Source organism: Anomaloglossus baeobatrachus, chromosome 6 (genome assembly GCF_048569485.1).
Source record: "Anomaloglossus baeobatrachus isolate aAnoBae1 chromosome 6, aAnoBae1.hap1, whole genome shotgun sequence".
NCBI lineage: Eukaryota > Metazoa > Chordata > Amphibia > Anura > Aromobatidae > Anomaloglossus > Anomaloglossus baeobatrachus.
In genome coordinates this window covers 7,329,709-7,336,322 of record NC_134358.1, presented here as the reverse complement: position 1 = coordinate 7,336,322, position 6,614 = coordinate 7,329,709, and positions in this window count along the sequence as shown.

The window sequence follows — 6,614 nt, the reverse complement described above, 5'->3', positions numbered from 1 at the left end:
CTGGTCTATTTCAATCCCGTACCCATGACTGAGTCATGGCTGTGGGCGGGACAGGTACAAGCAAATGCTGCATGAAGTAAATAGCCTGTGGGCAAAGCCTGATGACTTAATGTGAACAGTCACCAACCGCCAAAATCTAGACAGATGGAATACATCCCAAATTGGGGTGCAAAGCAAGGTGGAGGTCAACCACCGACCAATTCAATGAAGAAAAAACAAAAAAGCAGCACCAAATGTGCACTACAGCACTAAACATTCCAAACTGTACTTATTTTAAAAATTTTGAGATTTTTGGCAAAAAATTGCAATTTCTTGAGCTGCTTCGCCACGTCACGGCAAATCTCATTTGAAGCAGTCCTACACTAAAATATTTTTATAAAATGTGCCATACGGCCTCACATATGAATAGTAGAACTGGTCGGTGGTTGACCTCCACCTTGCTTTGCACCCCAATTTGGGATGTATTCCATCTGTCTGGATTTTGGCGGTTGGTGACTGTTCACATTAAGTCATCAGGCTTTGTCCACAGGCTATTTACTTCATGCAGCATTTGCTTGGACCTGTCCCGCCCACAGCCATGACTCAGTCATGGGTACGGGATTGAAATAGACCAGGTGAGTGCTGCTAAGAGCAGTTCTACTATTCATATGTGAGGTCGTATGGCACATTTTATAAAAATATTTTAGTGTAGGACTGCTTCAAATGAGATTTGCCGTGACGTGGCGAAGCAGCTCAAGAAATTGCAATTTTTTGCCAAAAATCTCAAAATTTTTAAAATAAGTACAGTTTGGAATGTTTAGTGCTGTAGTGCACATTTGGTGCTGCTTTTTGTTTTTTCTTGCTGATCCTTATAGTCTACTTAGGGACCTAGTTAAATAATAATAATAAAAAAAAAGTTAAAAAAAAGTTTTAAAAAGTAAAAAAAAAGTTTTAAAAAGTTAAACAAATAAAAAACCTAAAAAGTTCAAATCACCCCCCATTCGCCCCATTGAAAATTAAAAAAAATAAAAGAAATTAAAAATATACACATATTTAGGATTGCCCTGTTAAGAAATGCCTGATCTACCAAAATATAAAATCAATTAATCTGATTGGTAAACGGTGTAGCGACAAAAAAAATTCCAAACGACAAAAGATTTTTGGTCGCCGCAAATTTTGTACAAAATGCAATAACAGGCGATCAAAATTAGCATCTGTGCAAAAATAGTACCGTTAAAAACGTCAGCTCGAGACGCAAAAAATAAGCAATCACTGAGCCATAGATACAGAAAAATGAGACGCTATGGGTTACGGAAAATGGTGCAAAAAGTGCGTCACTTTTTTTTTTAACCCCTTAGATAAAAGTAACCCTATACGTTTGGTGTCTGCAAACTCATACCGACCTGAGACATCACACCCATACATCAGTTTTATCATATAGTGAACACGGTGAATAAAATATCCCAAAAATTATTGTGCCAATCACACTTCTTTTTGCAGTTTTTCCGCACTTGAAATTTTTTTTGCTGTTTTCCAGTACACTATATGGTAATACTCCATGGTGTCATTTAACAGTACAGCTTGTCCTGCAAAAAAACGAGCCCTTATATGGCAAGATTGGTGGAAAAATATAAAAGTTATGGCTCTCAGAAAAAGAATGGCGGAAAAAAAAATTAAAAAAAATGGAAAATCGCCTGGGGGTGAAGGGGTTAAAAAACAGCTGGTGCATGATTTAATCCAAAAGGCATCACAAGACTTCTAGTGACCTCAGGTGTGTTAAATGCTGACCTGCACTCATCTCCTCTGATACAGGGTATACGCACCCCTGAGATCAGGTTTGGTGACCAATGGGCTGCCAGCAGCTGTTTACAGAGATCAGGGATGAGCGGCCGGGGACGCTGATTCTTCACAGTAATTTTAAGTTCCTGATACATGGTATTGACCACCCTCTTTTTTCAGCAATGAAAAAGAAACCTGCGCCTACTTGTGATGTGGACGTGGGATATCCCCATATAATCATATAGCAGACAGTCTTTAGGAGGGTTTATTAGATGTCCACATCACCAGTAGGCGCGGGTGTCTTTTTCGTTGATAACAGATGGAGGTCTCAGACCTTGTATTGACGATCGGGAACTTAACAAAATGACAATCTTTTACAGTCTTTCATGGCCTGACGATCTGGACCAGAAAGATCACACGGGGAACAAGAACCTCATTGCCAGCGATTGCTGCACGACCTTAGGCACTTCTGCACCTTGTAACGTTTGCTGCGATTTTACTCTAATGTGAGTGCTGCTGCTATAGTGATTGTTACCATGCGATAATCTTCTTGATATTCTGCACAGGTCACGTTATTGGCAATCCTATTGATAATACAGGCTATTTAATTTGCAATATTGGTTTGTTGTACGATATTTCTGCAGATGTGTGCACATGTTACATTATGGCGTGGGACGTCGCTGTGTCTTGTTAGCAGCGCCACCTTGTGGCCATTTGTGATATACTGTTACGCCTTCTGATTGAGCCCCTGCTCTTCAGCCTCAGGAGATTTTAACTCTCCATTTGCAGGTTCCTTTCCGCCCATAAATTATAGGTTCTTTTAACCCAAAGAGAGGCATTAGTGCAGGCCGGACCCAAGAAAAATTAGGTCGCCTTGCCGCTGGCTGTGGGGCTCACATAAAACTGGCCAATTTTGTGTACGAAGTTTCTCAGTTTTTCCATGTTTTTCAAAGCAGTAATGCATGTCTATATTCCCATACTCATTGTTCCACATATCAGCTGTTTTATTTTTTGTTACAATGTTTCATATTCAGTTCGCACCTGTTCACATTAGAGAGTTAGGACGCGCCATCAGTCTTTTCTCACATTTTGTGATATATGTTCAGCATTTTTCTGTATTTTATTCAATAAAAAAAAATTTTTATACTGATTTTGGTCTTTAGTGCACATTTTTCATGTAGGTTTCAGTAATCCTTACCTGTACATCTGTGGCACCCTGGACAAGCCAGGGGCCACAGAAAATAACATCAACACACCCCACACTCCCGGTCAGGCACACCGAAGTCAAACACGAAAACCCTTGTTGCCTTCCTCCAGGAGCTGATGTCCACACCAGGGGGTGGGCCAGGCAGTTGGTCCCACCCACCGAGGAGTTCACAGTCTTGGAGGCGGGAAAACAGACAGATTAGTTTTGGAGGTGAAAGTGGAAGGAGGAGAAGTGGTAGTGGAGCAACTAACTGACAGCGTCCAGGTGTGTGGCCCAGGCGAGACAGCAAGGTTGGCAGACGGTGGTGATCGTCTGCAGGAGTGGCTGATTGGACTCTACCGTAAGGACCGTGGACGGGCGGTGGCCCGGCGGTACCGGACCGGTACACAAAGAGAAGTCAGCACCATCTGGCAGGGGCTTACGGACCGTCGCCGTGAATTTGCCAAATTCGTTAGTGAGGGGAACCTCCTGGGTTTCCCAACAGCCAAGTCCCGACAGAAGCCAACAGTCCAACCAAGTGAGGGAGACACCGCCACCGCCAAGGCAACCGTTTCTCAGGGCCAGCGCCTGCGGGCAAAAGGGGCTCCTCCAGCCCATATCCAAGCTGGGAAGCGGGTTACCGGTGGGAACCCATCGTAACCATCTACCGTACATAGGTGCAGGGAAAGGCAGTCACCATCAACCTGTCGGGAGCAGAAACCACTGCAGCCGTCAGTGGGACCCGTCCATCCAGCCGTGTGTTTTACCGAGAACTGTGTCTTCATCATTGGCTAAGTGAGTACCACCGTGCCGTGCGGCACAGCGCTGCCCCCGCGACCCTGCACCTCACCAGGCCCCGTAACCCGCCTGCCATCCATCCCTTCCCCCATCACCAGGCCCCGGGACAACCAACCCCCTAACCATGGAGGGGAGAACTAACAACAAAGCTGCTCCCTGTCACCGCTCCCGGGATCCCCGCCCAGAGCAGCAGTGGTGTCACCAATATCACCACAACCGTGGGTGGCGTCACGGACAATAACCAAAACCCCCACAATCAAAATCCCCTTTTCACTCATGGGCGAGGAACGCCGCTCGAGTCCCCGGGATCCGGCCCACCGCTCGAGCCACCACCGAGCAGCGGCACCAGCAGCAGCCGGACCCGAGCAGTGGGAGAGTGCAGCGTCCCCTCCTCCGCCCGTGACAACTTGGCGTCACGAACAGGATCCTACCGCTCTGCAGTCTGGTAGAGGTGCGCCTTGTTACCGCCGGAGGTGTCCGGCCGGAAAATTTGAGAAGCCGCCAAATTGGCCGCGAAGAATTCCCGCTCGAGCGTCTCCTTGAGTAGTGGAGGCGCAAAGGCCAAAACCCCGCCCCTGGAGAGGAGGTGCCGGAAAGAGGCTAAGGGGGAACGGGATGGAAGATGTCGGCTCCCAGGTCTGATGCTAGCCCCGAACCGCCTGATGGAGCGGCGACGCCCGCGGGGGCAAAGGATGGTGAGGTGGCTGCAGCCCCTGCTCCGGTCGCAGGAGTCGCGGGTCCCAAGAAAGCGGCAGTAATTCCCCGCGCGGCAGCTGACAGCGGCCCGCCTGTCGCGGGGAGGGTGTCTGCCCCGGCAACCCGCCCGACCGTGACCGGAATGGCGGGCGGCGCAGAAGACCCAGGTGGAGCCAGCTCGGGACAGGAGACGACAGATGGAAGTAGCTCAGGGGAAGATACGGAGTCCCTGTCGGGGGATGAGGCCCCGCTCGTTATCCGCGCCTTCGGAGACACATGGATGGCGCGCTGCAGGTACTGTCGGCAATGGGGGCATTTTGCAGGTCAGTGCCCTGCAAATGGCCGGCCTTGAAGTAAGAAAAGTTCAAGCATGGTAGCGGTTCCCGGTTACCTTGCTGTCGGTCCCCATTGGGACTCTGCTGACGTTCCAGACGGCCATCAAGGCTAAGGAGTCCGGTTGGAGGAGCAGTCGTACCCGCATCATCGGCAGCTGAAAATGGAGTCCTGTGGGACAGTGTCACCCCTGTGTGAGGGTGGCGTTGGGGGCTCGTGCTGTTCGATGGTGGACTGTGGGAAAGCTGCAGGAGGAAGCTGCACCGGAGCAGGTGTTGTGGATGGCCCCTGGGACCCAGCTACCAGTCCCCGTCGGGACCCTACGGCAAGTCTCCGTTGGGATCCTACAGTTTTGTTTGTGGTAGCCCGTTGGTTACGAAGCACTGTTGTCCCCGTGGGGACTGTCGACAAGTTATGCATAAGGAACTCCTTCTGAACAGGCCCGAGAACTAGCAGGGCAACCACAAACTAGCGGCATGTAAATAATGTTGTTGTGGCTTTCACCGTGACCGCCTCCGGAGAGGCAGATTGGAGGAAGGGCCCGCAGTGGAGCAGGCTGGGGCCCAGCCACCACCGGAACCGGTGGCGATCCTCTGGGGGTTTCAGGGGCTCCCCATGGACGTGGGTCCCCTGAAAAGGACAGAACCCGCTCGGGTGACTTGTGCTGGACTGGGGTCAAGGGGTGCTACCTGTTTGCTTAGGGGCAGCATCAGGGCCAGGCTGCTTGGGTGGGAGAGAGCGGAAGCCATAACCGTTACGCAACGTTTAAATAAGAGTACCTCCCGCTGTGGGAAGATGTTATTATAAATGTAATCTGTTTTACCGTTTAACCATTTCATATTTTTCAGTTTGTGAAAATAAAACCGGTGATGGACGGGCAGCCCTCGGACGGTCTGCATTTAACTAAGGGGGAATGTGGCACCCTGGACAAGCCAGGGACCACAGAGAACAACATCAACACACCCCACACTCCCAGCAGGCACACCGAGGTCAAACACGAAACCCTTGTTGCCTTCCTCCAGGAGCTGATGTCCACACCAGGGGGTGGGCCACGCGGTTGGTCCCGCCCACCGAGGAGTTCACAGTCCTGGAGGCGGGAAAACAGACAGATTAGTTTTGGAGGTGAAAGTGGAAGGAAGAGAAGTGGTAGTGGAGCAACTAACTGACAGCGTCCGGGTGTGTGGCCCGGGCGAGACAGCAAGGTTGGCAGACGGTGGTGACCGTCTGCAGGAGTGGCTGATTGGAGTCTACCGTAAGGACCGTGGACGGGCGGTGACCCGGCGGTACCGGACCGGTACACAAAGAGAAGTCAGCACCATCTGGCAGGGGCTTACGGACCCCGGCAAGGCTACGAGTCGCCGTGAATTTGCCAAATTCGTTAGTGAAGGGAACCTCCTGGGTTTCCCAACAGCCAAGTCCCGACAGAAGGCAACAGTCCAACCAAGTGAGGGAGACACCGCCACCGCCAAGGCAACCGTTCCTCAGGGCCAGCGCCTGCGGGCAAAAGGGGCTCCTCCAGCCCACATCCAAGCTGGGGAGCGGGTTACCGGTGGGAACCCATCGTAACCATCTACCGTACATAGGTGCAGGGAAAGGCAGTCACCATCAACCTGCCGGGAGAAACAACACCGCAGCCGTCTGTGGGACCCGTCCATCCAGCCGTGTGTTTTACCGAGAACTGTGTCCTCATCATTGGCTGAGTGAGTACCACCGTGCCATGCGGCACAGCGCTGCCCCCGCGACCCTGCACCTCACCAGGCCCCGTAACCCGCCTGCCATCCATCCCTACCCCATCACCGGGCCCCGGGACAACCAACCCCCTACCCATGGAGGGGAGAAATAA